This window comes from Lutra lutra, chromosome 2 (genome assembly GCF_902655055.1).
Source record: "Lutra lutra chromosome 2, mLutLut1.2, whole genome shotgun sequence".
Lineage (NCBI taxonomy): Eukaryota > Metazoa > Chordata > Mammalia > Carnivora > Mustelidae > Lutra > Lutra lutra.
In genome coordinates this window covers 98,234,868-98,248,987 of record NC_062279.1, presented here as the reverse complement: position 1 = coordinate 98,248,987, position 14,120 = coordinate 98,234,868, and positions in this window count along the sequence as shown.

Sequence of the window (14,120 nt, the reverse complement as noted above, 5' to 3'; positions counted from 1 at the left end):
TTCAAGAATAAAGGTACATTTCTGGGATACTATTTTATGTAATTTTATTCATACAAATAAAGAATGGTTACTAAGCAGCAGTTCTCCCCAATATCAAGCACACAAAGACATCACACACATAAAAACACATGTAACTGAACATACACACATTTGCACTTGCACACTCGGGACTGAACTGAACATGCACTCAGATAATATATGCAAACACACACATGTGTATAAACCTTTATGTCTTTAACTTTCCAGGACTTATTACCAGTTCTTTTCAAACTGAAATATACTGAAGTAAGAGATTTAAAAAAAAAAAATCTAGGTCACCGGAGCCTCAGATAAATAGACCTCTTAGGAATAAGAACTCAAAAATCTGCCTTTATAATAACCCAGTGTATAGCACAAGGGTTTCCTGAGTCATTACATCTCCCCCCATCATAAGAAAAAACAACCCTTGATGAAATAATAAGAATGCCATTTGAAATATCACTGATTTTATTCTTTTTTTCACCATTTAGCAAACTAAAAAAAAGAAAAAAAATTAGCTTATGTACGGACACTTTGAATGATTAGCTGTGGATCCTTGTTCATATCTGTTTTCCCGAACCTCATCTTTCTTACCTGCAAAATGAGAACAAACTTCCTTCTCTTTCTTATAAGCCTGAGTAAGTTAAATTAGCTAAAATTTAGGGATAACATATATATGTTTTAATTGTAAAGTGTACGCAACACTATTACCTTTTGAAAAACCATCTTGTGTATTTTGATAAATTTCTCCTTTACCACTAGTAAATAAAAAGTTGCAAATTTATATTCTGCTGTCTGTTATCCCCCAAAAAAGCCAAAACAAAACAAAACAGAAAAAAATGTATTTATCAGCATATTAGATAGGTAGATAGATGGTTGCTTCCTAAAGGGAACCTTTCCCCAAAACTCTCTATCATAAGAAGGTACACACTTTTGTGGGAAGTGCACTGGACTGGGAGTTGGGACAGAAGTGCGAATCTTACACTGGCCAATAGTTAGTCATAGAGTTTGAACATATCGCCCATGGAACAATTTAGAGTTAATTTTCTATCTATATCAATAGTTGTATTTATATCTATATTTGTGGATGAATTCTTACATCTAGGATTGGGCAAATAAAATATCTCCTTGATTAAACTATGATTATTAATCTATGACTTTGATGGTGTGAGTGTTTGTGTCTCTCCAAAATTCGTACGTTGAAATCCTGTTGAGGTGATGATATTAGGAAGGCAGGCCTTTGTGAAATGATTAAGTCATGAGAGAGGAGTCTTCATGATTAGCTGTAGTAGCCATATAAAGGAGGCGACAGGGAGCTAGCTCATTGCTTTCACCATGTGAAGTGGCCACCAGAAGGCAGTCTGTGAACTAGCGAGTGGGTATTTACCAGATAACAAAACTGCAAGGACTTTGATCTTGGACTTCTCAGCATTCAGAACTGAGAATAATAAATTTCTGCTGCTTCTAAGCCACCCAGTCTATATTTTGTTACAGCAGCCCAAATAGACTAAGAAAATCTCTTAATCACAATTTTCATCATTCCACTTTAAGAAAAACTGCTGTTTTATTTGTTTGTTTTTTAATGCAATTGATTCTGGTCCTTAAAAACTATGGATTTGTTTCTATCTTCATCTTCATGGTGATTTCCCTTATCTTCTGATAATTTCAAAAATTATATTACTGATGACCTCAGTTAATAATAACTGTGGTAGATTGCATTATCATTTCTAACTTCTCCCATCTTGAGGTGGAATTTCATTTGCCTACCCCTTGAATCTGAGCAGGCCTTATGACATGCTTTCAGTGATGGAATACAATGGTAGTGTCCCCGAGTAATTTTCTGGGTACAAGCCATGAAGTCTTTCTTGTTACCACATGAATAAATCCAGACCAACCTGCTGGAAAATGAGAGAACATGGCAAATATGTTAGTTCTGCTAAACTTTCTATTGGTTGCTCCAACCACCAGGTACCCAATTAAAAGGGGGCAGAGCTGCTCTGCTGAACTGTAGCTTTTTGCAAACATGAAGGAGACCACCTGGACCAGCAGAGGACCATCTAGCTGAATTTTGAGCTAAATAAATGATACTCTTAAGAGTATTAAGAGTATTAACATTGCCACTAAATGTTGAAAGTTTTTATATGGTGCTACTACTACTACTAATACATTTAAAAATTAAACAAAAATGAAAAAAGAAAATTCAACTGTGCATATAAACAAGTGATAATTCTAATTCTAATTCTAATTCTAAAACTTATACTGAAAGGCAAAGTTGCTAGAATAGACAAAACAATTCTGAGAAAGAGGAAAGTTGGGGTGACTCACTTGACTCTATTTCAAGACTTTCTGTGAAGTCACAGTAACTCCGGCACTGGGGCACTGGCAAAATAACACACCTATAGGTGATCAATGAGGCATAATTGAGAAGTACAAATACAGTTAACTGATTTTTTACAAAGATATCAAGGAAATTCAATGTAGAAATGGCTATTTGGAGAAATGGCTGGTTCTAGGGGTGGAGCAAAGAAAATATAACATGAGGGGCATCTTATAAGAAATTAAGAAAGTACTTAAAAGAAATAGAATCAGGGCTTGTCAAAGGGGTGGCAGAGCCACCCTGATAGAGCTGCCAAAGTTGGAACAATTGAGAAACAAAATACATAATTCAGTATTAGCTATAACCTAAAGTATAAAATAAGTATCCTTGACTTCATATTAATAAAAATAATTGATTAAATAAATAAGTGAGGGAAAATCAACAGATCTATTATACAGAAGAATTTCAAATAATTTATGTTCAATACTCCTCCTTTTAGGAGGTGGAGTTTATTACTCTCCTTCCTGGATTGTGGGGTGCACTTAGTGACATGATTTACCAGATTGGGAATATGGAAAGGGGAGAAAGAGTACCTTTATAGTGAAGAACCTGGAAAAGACTACCTTAACCAAGATATCAAGGTAAAGCTACCAGAAATAAAATGTCAAGTTAATAACTTGTACCCCTGATATCATTTGATGAGAAGTGCCATCCATCCTGTGGTATTCTTCCTCAAAAATCCATGTCTAACTGTTAGAAAAACATTAAAAAAAAAAAAAGGACATTCTATGGAACTGTCAGATCATGAAAAATAAGGAAATATTAAGAAAATGTGCCAGACCAGGGGAACCTAAGGAGATATGATGATGAAATGTGAAAGGTGGTTTTCTGAATAGTATCTTGGAACAGAACACTGACATTAGTGGAACGTGAATAGTAATTTGCAAATGTTGTTTTCTTAGATGTTAAAAGTGAACCATAGTAATGAAAGATTTTAACCGTAGGAGAAACTTAGAGAGTGTTATATTGTAATTTTTATTACTATCTTAGTGACTTTTCTCTAAATCTAAAGTTATTTTAACATATATATATATATATTTTTTTTTTTTAAATCTATCTGGTATAATACCCACCTCTCAGTGGTTGCCTTTTACCTTGCCTGACACTGTTCTAAGCTTTACTTGTATCAGTTCATTTCATAATGCTATGGGGTGGGTACATTTCTTAGATACACTGAGGCCCAGAAAAGATACATACTTTGCCTAATGTTACATAGCTAATAAACATGCCTCCAGATTCAACTGCTATTACTAATAGTAATATAAAATGTTATGAACTAATCTTTTCAGTATGCTAAATAAAAAGATTCCCTAAACATCATTTCTAATTTTTTAATGCAAAAATATTTTAGTTTGGAAAAGAGAAAAGATATGAAAAAATATTTAAGTGTAGTATAGAAAAGAGGAATGATATGAAAAATAGAAAAGAAATGAAAAGCACCAACCACCAATTCTACATACGACTAGCTTTGGGGCTCTTGATTTTTTTTTTTTTTTGATGTGTACTTGATTACTTAAAATATAATTAGAATCATACTTTACCTACAATTGCATATATTTTTTTCCATTTTTCATATTAATTAGGCAATTTTCCAGAGTCTAACTTCAGTAAAACAACTTACATTGAGTACTTTACTTTTCAACACTTCAATAATTAACTTTCTATTCTTTTGGAAATATAAGATGGAAGTACAGAGTAGAATTCCTATTAACAAATGTTGTACCTTCACAGGTCAGCCACTGGATTAGACACAGGTCTTAAATAGGATGGTCTTGATCCGCACTTGATGAATGACTAAATAGAGTGGTACAATCATGTCATGGGTATTACCCAGCACTAAAATGGAACAGACTATTGACACGTACTTATCTTGGGTGAATCTTAAGGGAATTATACTGAGTTTTAAAAAAAGCTGATCTCCCAAAATTATGTATAATGTGATTTATTTATATAAAATGGTTGAAATGTGATTATAAAAAAGCCACAGAAGTATGTTTGTGTTGAAGAAACTGTTCTGTGTCTTGACTGTTGGCAAATATGTAAATCTGAAAGTTATAAATGGCATAGAACTAAACGCCCCTACACACACATAGCACATGCACACACAGTAGAAGTGATACTTGGGAAATCTGAATAAGATGGTAGATTTTGTGCAGGTCAACATCCTATTATGATACTGCACTACGGTTTTTCGAGATGTCACTTTTGGGGAAATTTGGTTAGAGAAAGGAAGAAGGAAGTACCACTCTTGCCCATTGCAGGCCTGGAAGGAAGAGAGCTCCCAAACAGATCAGTAGGACATGTGGATAGGATATGACTTAAATAACTGAAATTGAGGATTTCTCTTGTGCCAGAAAAGAACCAAATGATTGATGGGCTATGCTTGGAAGAAGAAGAAAGAATGAGATTAGAAAGTGTGTTTGTTAAGAAAAGGGGTAAAAGTAGAGTTTCTTTCTGATTTTTCTCTATAGAGCTCAGCTTATTCAGTAACTGGTCGGGAATGTATTAAATTCATGTATCTATAAATTTGAGTGAAACTCAAGTGAAAAGTCAGAGGAAAAAATAATGATTTTGCTGTCTATTGCATGTAGATGCTAGTTAAAGCCATGAGAAAGGTGGAGAATTGTAGAAAGGTCAGGAAACTAAAGATAGGCTCTAGAAACCCCAGTATTTAAATAAGAGCTGGAGGAAGATCTCACAAGGCATGTGGAAAAAGACATATTACAAATGTCAAAGAAAATTTAGAGAAAGTGGTAAATATATGACAAAGCAGAGGAGTCAATTAAAAAAAGAAAAAATAAATCAATTCAGTGGCTTTTATTTTTTATATCAACCCAATAGGATATGTGAAATATGGAGTTTTGCTTTTTGTTTGTTGTTTTTGTTTCTGTTTGTTTTGTTTTTGTTTTTTTAAGAGGCCCCTCAAACAACAGAGGAGAGATAAGCCGGTAGCTGGGGGTTGGAAGTGAAAGGTAAAGCAACCCTTTAATTCACATGAGACAGGATGTGTGGATATTTATAAGGTGCAGGTTAAGAGCCATTAGACATGAAGATGCTTAGAATTTAGAAGCAAGTTGTAGCTGCAGAACATGATCTGAAAGGAGGGTCAGTGGGCACAGGAGAACAATATTCTTTATTGGTTAAGCAGCAGGTTGTTTAAACAAAATTTCACGATGGTTCATTAACAATAGTAATTGAATCACTATTAACTATTGCGGTACAACATTTAGACAGTAAGTGGTTCCAAAAATCCTTTAAATCCTGACCACCTAAAGCAAAATTTAAATAATTTAAATAATTTACTTATATTATCTTAGGAGGTCTAATGCTACAAAATATAATTTATAATTCCTTATTAAGCCCATGCAGAGTGAATTTCAAATAACACCTACTTTCCTGACAATAGAATTCATTTCCTCCATTGACCTTTCAGTTATTATTTCCCTTATGACAATAGATATGATATGTAAACAATAAATCTTGGAACACTACATCAAATACTAATGATGTATTATATGGTGACTAACATAACACGATAAAAAAAAAAGAAGGATCTTACCATCTTTCAATTCAGTTACAGATGCTTTTTCTTTTTTATGTGCATTTGGCATTTGTATATCCTCGTGATGATTAAAGTAAGGGCTAAGCCTGCTTATCAGACAGTCGAAAACTGTGAGGAAATTAAAGTATCCAACGTTATGATTAATAGCTTCTATTTACTCAATCATTTACTTATTAATTATTTAAACAAATACATATTGTGCCAGGTACTGTTAGCTGTGGTGATAGCACAGGAATAGGACATAGGTCCCCTGCCTTCATGGAAGTGTGAGGGCCATGAGGAGAATCTAGGTAATTAAGAAGGAATCATCAAATGAGATGCTTGGTGTGATGAGGTAACTGCCTGTTGTATTGGTGCACAGACAAGGACTGGTTGAGAACATGAGAGGGACAGTCTGGAGGGGAGGCTGGAGAGGGCAGAAGTACAAGGCAGTTGTATGCACATTTGAGAGTAATAGTATGGGGATTTAGTCATGAGGAATGGGTGGTTCAGGAAGGCAGTTAAACAAATGCAAAGGCCCAGAAATCACATGGAACAATCTAGAGGTTGGTAAACAAGTTATAGTTCTGTTGTAGTAATCTTATATTATAGAGACACATGGGGCTCAATCTTATGACCCTGATATGGCCTGAGCCGGGACCAAGAATTGGAGGCTTAACTGACTGAGCAACTCAGATGCCCATGTTGTGATAATCTTGATAAAAATAATGGTCTATATTATATTCATAGCAATGAGAATAAAGAGAAGTAGACATATGTGAGAAATACTTTTATGGTGCTATCAGAAGGATTTGAGACTTCAAATAATTATTTGAAGATGCTGGTGAATGGAAGGGGGCCTATAAGACATGTAGCCTGAGCCAAAAAAACTGGTTAATCTTATCCAAGAAAGATAAAAATTAATTTACCCTTCCTAATCTTCTCCTAAGATTGGATGGATCAGTCCAAGATACTATAGTACTACTAGGCCACCACCTGCCCTGGATGAAGAAAAGCAAGAATGGAATAGACCTCAAATATTTGGCTGTGTCTGGGGGACAGACAGACACTATCAATTTGACTGCTTAGTGCAAAATACAGTAGGAAGATTAGGAAAGGGTACCAATCATCTGGAAGATAGAGATGGCACCCATATTATAATTGCCTCTCTTTGAGATTAGAAAGTAAAGTAGGTGGTTCCATAGGGTGGCATGCTGAGGTCACTAGCAAACCAACCTATTGTCCCTTATTCACATAATGTGTGTGCCCACACAGAAGTGATGACTCTTCCATGTGGAAGCTATCTCCTGAATTCCAGGCACTGACTGATAGGACAGTACTGTTCATAATTCTCCTCCTTACCCAGGTAACACAGTATTGGTCTCACTGGAGTATTGGAGAAAGAAAGAAAAATAACATTAAAAAAAAAATCAAACACACACATATATGTGTGTGCATGTATATAAGTATTACACATTACATGCATATATATATCTTGAATAATATATAACATATATTGCATGTTATATATATTGAAATAATATATATAACACATATATTACACATTATATACATATATATGTGTATATTGAATAATGACCAAGTTTAGGCTTTGGCCACAGAATGGGTATCTCAGGTGGAACAAAAGTGATAGGAATCTCAGGTCAAGGAACTGGGAAAGCAGTGTGTTGTGTGGCTTTTTATATAGGCATTTAATCACCCGGGATGATAGTAAGAACTTGAGTAGAGAGTAAGACAAGAAAAGCTAGCTAAGGAAGTTATCCATGAGAAAGAAGAAAATGACAAGAAACATCTATGAAAGTGTGAGGAAGGGTACCTGGCTGTGTAGCTAACTGGAATAAGCCTCAAAAAACACTAGATGATTTTTACGTGATAAATTAACAATAATTTCATGAAAAAGTCACTGAGGAACCAAAACATACCAATCTCAGTTGATATGTGCATAGTAGTACAGTGTTAAGAGAATAACTTCCTCGTGAATGCTCTGGAGGGAAATTTATATCCACAAGACCACAAGTTTAGAGGGAGAGGGTGAGACTATATTGGGGTTTAGTCATGGAGTGCAAGTTTCAGAATTCACAGTGGAAATATCTGGGAGCAAGAATAGGAGGAGAGGGGCACTGAGTAGCTCAGTGGGTTAAAGCCTATGCCTTAGGCTCAGGTCATGATCTCAGAGTCCTGGGATTGAGCCCCGCATCAGGCTCTCTGATCAGCGGGGATCCTGCTTCCTGTTCGCTCTCTGCCTGCCTCTCTGACTACTTGTGATCTCTGTCAAATAAATAAATAAACTCTTAAAAAAAAAAAAAGAAGAGAATAGGAGGAGAGAAATTATTAGTATAGTGTTCCTGGGAGGCTCAGTTGGTTAAGCATCTCTGAGGGTCTTGAATCTAGGACCCTGGGATTAAGTCTGGCATTAGGTTCGCTGCTCAGTGGGGAGTCTGCTTCTCCCTCTGCCTCTGCAATCCCCACTGGTTCATGTGCTCTCCCTCTTTCTCTCTGTGTCAAATATAAAATAAAATAAAATAAAATAATAAAATAGGAAATTGTGAGTATATTGGTAGAATATGACAGAATAACTTAAGGAAGAAGCTTACATCTTGGAATCTTGGACCCTGGTCTAGGATTTCAAGGATGTGAAGAACGGTAGATTGCAAACGTTGTATATAATAAGGTGCATTTATTAAGATGTGTGGGAGAGAGAATGTCATATAGAGTTGGTTGCAAAGAAAATCATAAATGTTATGTTGAGGTTATGAAATCCTCTCTGCTATGTCATCAGTCAAAGAATAGATTCCAGAAGTGTTTGGGGTTTTATATACCTTTAATTAGTTTATGAAGGAAATAAAGTTATGGAGAAACATAATTATATACTATGATATAGACTTTCTTACATAGAAGTCTTTCTAGTATTTTTAGTTGTTTATCACTACCATCCCTACATAGAGAAAAGATGATTATTATTATTATTATTTTATTATTTTACTATTTTGAGAGGTCATAGCTTTGACTAAAAGAACATATATCTTATTCTATTACCATTAAAATTTTACCTATGTGATTCATTTTCTTGAGGGCAACTGTAAAAATTTGAATATTTAATTAATGTGAGACCTTTACTATAAGATTATCAATTTTGTACTCTGTCAAACAAATCATTTTACATATTGTAATCTATCTAATTTCTGACTTTCCAGAAATAATTTCAATGAAGAGAATTTTCAAATGTTGTGGTTCCAAGCATATTTTTAATGTAGAATGAATTTATTTTAATTTTAATGAGGTTCTTTATAGAATTGGTTTTAATAATTTTAATTTTTCTTATTAAAATAAGGAATTTATCAGGGTAAATAGAAAGAACTTAATGCTAACCACACGTAAATAACTAACAGTTCTTCCCAACTAAGTTTCCCCTTATCACTATGGTAACAGCCAAGTGGGTAACAGCCAAGCTGTTTGTGGTAACATCATTGATGGCAGGTCCTTTCTATATAGTCCAGTAAGTGCTTGTCAGGATATGCTTTACGCATTGACTTATGTGCTAGGGTAAGTTAGGGGCTATGATTTTTACAGAACAAAGGTACATTTACAGATACATGTTTTGGGGATAAGGTGATTCATTTTGTCACCTCAGTTTATTCTAAATCTCAGAAACTTCAAACTTCTAGGTATACTACTTTTGTGTATCCAGGGACAGATGGAAAATTGGATGGTGCTTTAACTTGATGGAACTGATAATGGAAATTTTAAGTAGATTTCTTCAAATCGTATTTCAAAAAACTCTCTATCATCCTGTCATTCCTAACGAATGGAGGTAAATGTTTTAATTACTTTTAGGTAAACACTGGGGATTAAAAACAGCGACCTGATTTTTTTTCTATCATAGACGGTAGATACAGAATGTATAGCTATTATTATGATGACTTTATTGCCTCATCATTGCAAAGGGACAAATTAAACTGGATGGATGTGCCTTCTCTGATACACACTGTCAAATTTAGTGTTTGTTCAATATTTAAGTACAGTTGAATATTCTGTGATTTATAACTCAATTAAGTTAATAAACATTTTCTTTACTCATAGCCACATTATAATAAAATATTCACTTTATGTATTTAGAAATATGTATAGTTTTATTTATATTCATGATAAAATTTCCAAGCTGCTTTTGTAAGAACCCTGATAAATTCTGTTTAGATTTAACTCTTTCTACTGAGTTAAAGCAAGAAAAGAGTAACTATTATAACTAATAAAAGAGTTAAAAAAGCTCTAAAGATAGGCCTTAAAAAGACAGGAACCACATAACTCTAGGAATTATAGCAATAAAAAAATTCATATTCTCTTTAGAGAAGAACTCCCTTGTTTTAATCATACTAAAGACCTTCCATTCCTGAGTACCTCTGCTCCAGTAAAAGTCCTGAGAAAGGAATCAGCCTAGCTGGGGTGTGCATCCTTTATGTAGGAGCCCACATTCTGTCGTTGGTAGCTTTACTGGAACCACATTAAACAGAAGGTTTATCAAGAAAATTGAGCCTAGACTAACAATCAACATGCACACAATTTATCATTTATGCTATTTTCTTGATACATTTTACACACACACACACACACACACACACACACACACAATTTCCATATATATTCATTTCCAAGAATGCCCTTGTCCACAAAATTGACCCACTAATAATTGCAAACAAACTCACTGACTTGTCAAAGAGAAACAACCCTAGAAAATGTCTAGCTGAAGCCTGCAAAGGCCAGTGTCGTGAGGCTTCTTTTCTCTAAATCCAGGATCATTAGGGATTATTAAGGATTTATGGAGGACTCAGTATTAAAACAAAAATATTGCCCCAAATCATGTGTAGTGGAAATGAAGAGGAAAGACAACTTCCTGTCTAATCCTCCAGTCTAAGGCCTTCTGAGAACCTAATTTTCTAGTCCATTAGTCACAACTCATGAATTATTGTAGATCCTGACCCCGGGTCATCACTCCTTTTAAGCAAAGTGGAAAAGAAAACATAATGATTGAAGTTTTTGCCGAATCAAAGAATTTTCCTTTTGTCCTTAGGGAATTCCCATTAATGAGGCTGTATATTCCAGTTGCCTTCTCACTGCTGTTGTCTGCATATTTTCAGAGCCATCTGTAGCATGGACAAGAGGTTTGCCATTCCTTAGGTAACACATGTGAAGCACCACCTGATTTCAGTAGTTGGTGGGGAGGAAGTGGCATGTACACAAGCCACTAGAGAAATAGGCACTTGCAAGTGCAGCTTGTGTGTTCCTTTAGGGGCTGCCCAGGCCTCACTTACAGTGCCAAGTCTGCCTGATGCCCCAGAGTGGCTATGCATTCTAGCTTTACAGCCAGGAGGCTGAGAGAAGGCTGCATTCATGTTGTCACAGTAGGTTCACCTGCTGGATTAGGGATGGGGTACTGTCACCTTCAAGGCTCAGCAATAAAACAGAATCTGTTCGGGCCACCTGGGTGGCTCAGTCAGTTAAGGGTCTGACTTTGGCTCAGGACATGATCCCAGGGTCCTGGGATTGAGCCCCATGTCGGGCTCCCCGCTCGGTGGGAAACCTGCTTCTCCCTCTGCCACTCCTCCTGCTTGTGTTCCCTCTCTCACTGTGTCTCTCTGTCAAATAAATAAATAAAATCTTAAAAAAAAAAAAAAACAGAATCTGTTCTTCAAACCATCTGCAAATCCTTCTGGATGAAAGTCTAACTTTTATGACTCCACTTTACCAATTCTAGGTTTCCTTAATTTGAAATTATGTTGCCTTTGAATTTATGGTATCTTGCAAGTATTAATGGTATGAGGAAGGTTTTTGTTTTTTGGGTTTTTTTGTTTGTTTGTTTGTTTGTTTTTCTTTCTATAGGGTAAGCACATTATCTTCAGTCAGATAAGGTACAGTAGAAACAAATCTCAGAGGATTTGGGAAATTGAGATTCTTTAATGCTCTTAGCTCCTAAACAGTATGGTTAGCTTTAAAATGTTCTCCTAGCATCCAACTGCCAGGAAATCCAGCGACTTCACAACCAATCACTTTATATTATTTTCAACAATAGATATAAACAGTAGGCTGCTTTTTCATTATTGTTATGTAAAGACCTGAGAAATAAAAATTTCAAATTTGAGTTAGCTTTATTTTTTTAACTTAATTATTCAATTCTTCAAAAGCAACCTTCATTTCTTTGGTAAAAAGCATTTCCCATCTCTTTTTTATCGATCTATCATAGCAGTTGCTTTGTCTCTCAAAACTTTACCAAAGTTTGCCAAAGCTTACTATGACACGACATGGAATAAGGTGATTGATGCAATTGGCACTAAGAGGCATGGAATGGTTCCATCTCATCTAGCATTTGAACAGAGACTTCAACTGCGTTTGTCCAAACTGAGTTTGATAACTAACACCAAATACTTCCTATTTCATGTGGATCTTTTTTTTTTTAATATTTTATTATTTATTTATTTGCATTAGACAGCAAGCGCACAGGAACAGGGGAAGAGGCAGAAAGGGGAAAGAGAGAATCCCAAGCAGACTCTGTGCTGAGCTTGGAACCCCCTGTGGGGCTCCACCTCAGACAACCAACTGAGCCACCCACATGCCCTAGGCACTTTTTTGTATAACTCCGCTTTGGTGTCAGTTTTTCTGTTATTTAGCTTATTCAGTTATCATCAACAAACTCCAACTTCAACTAATTTAAACAGTAATACAGGGTAAAGGAAAGAGAAAGATTTATTTTAAGAATTGTGTACCTTGGGGAGCTTGGGTGGCTCAGTGGGTTAAGCCTCTGCCTTTGGTTCAGGTCATGATTCTGGGGTCCTGGGATCCAGCCTCGCATTCAGCTCTCTGCTCAGTGGGGAGCCTGCTTCTCCCTCTCTCTCTGCCTTCCTCTCTGCTTGCTTGTGATCTCTGTCTGTCGGTTAAATGAATAAAATCTTTAAGAAAAAAAAAAAAAAAGAATTGTGTACCTCAGAAAATCAAAACCACTGTTATATAATACGAAGTTCCCAAGATGCCAGAAGTCAGGCAGCTGGAGCATCATAGTAGTGCGCACTTTGGGGGCATCTCTTTAGGAGAATGTAGCGATACTGCCATGTTCACCACTTCATCCCTACTGTGTATCTGAGAAAAGATTCTGAACTGGGTCTTATACAAGTGGTGGAGAGCTGACTCAGGATTAGCAGGCTCATCAGAATTATTGTGAGAAGAAGGCTCATTTCAAGGGATGTATATGTAGAAGATAATAAATTGTTTCAAAAAGTTCTACTATCTTTCTTCTTTGGAGATTGTACTTTACCTGACTAGAAATTTCTCAATATGTAATTTGCAAAATAATTATGATCTCCCAACAACAAAAAATGCTTATGAGACAGAAAAAGTCTGGGGAAATGGAAAATAACAATAATTTTACCTGCTTTGGGCTGTTGTAACAGCATTAATCCTGACTCAGAACTCATTGTGGGTCATGTATTCTTATTTAAATAAAGTTTCTTATTTAAAATATTTCATTCAGGGTGCCTGGGTGGCTCAGTTGGTTAAGCCTCTGCCTTCAGCTCAGGTCATTATCTCAGGGTTCTGGAATCAAATGCCACATGGGGCTCTCTGCTCATCGGGAAGCCTACTTCCCCCTTTCTCTCCGCCTGCCTCTCTGTCTACTTGTGCTCTCTCTCTGTGTGTCCAATAAATAAATAAAATCTTAAAAAAAAACTATCTTATTCAATCCTAATCTTTACCTGGGCTAGTTGTGATTCTTATTCCATTATGTAACTCATCCAAAGTTGCATAGCTAGGCATAGATTTAAAACCAATTTTGTCTGAATCAAAAGTCAATACTTCCAATAACCAAGTTATATAAAACCAATGATATGAAATGTTTTTTTATTTAAAAAAATTTTTTTTTTGTTGATGAGGTTTTTTTTTTTAATATTTAATTTTTTATTTATAAACATATATTTTTATCCTCGGGGGTACAGGTCTGCGAATCGCCAGGTTTACACACTTCACAGCACTCACCATAGCACATACCCTCCCCAATATCCATAACCCCACCCCCCCTCCCAACGCCCCTCCCCCATCAACCCTCAGTTTGTTTTGTGAGATTAAGAGTCAATTATGGTTTCTCTCCCTCCCAATCCCATCTTGTTTCATTTATTCTTCTCC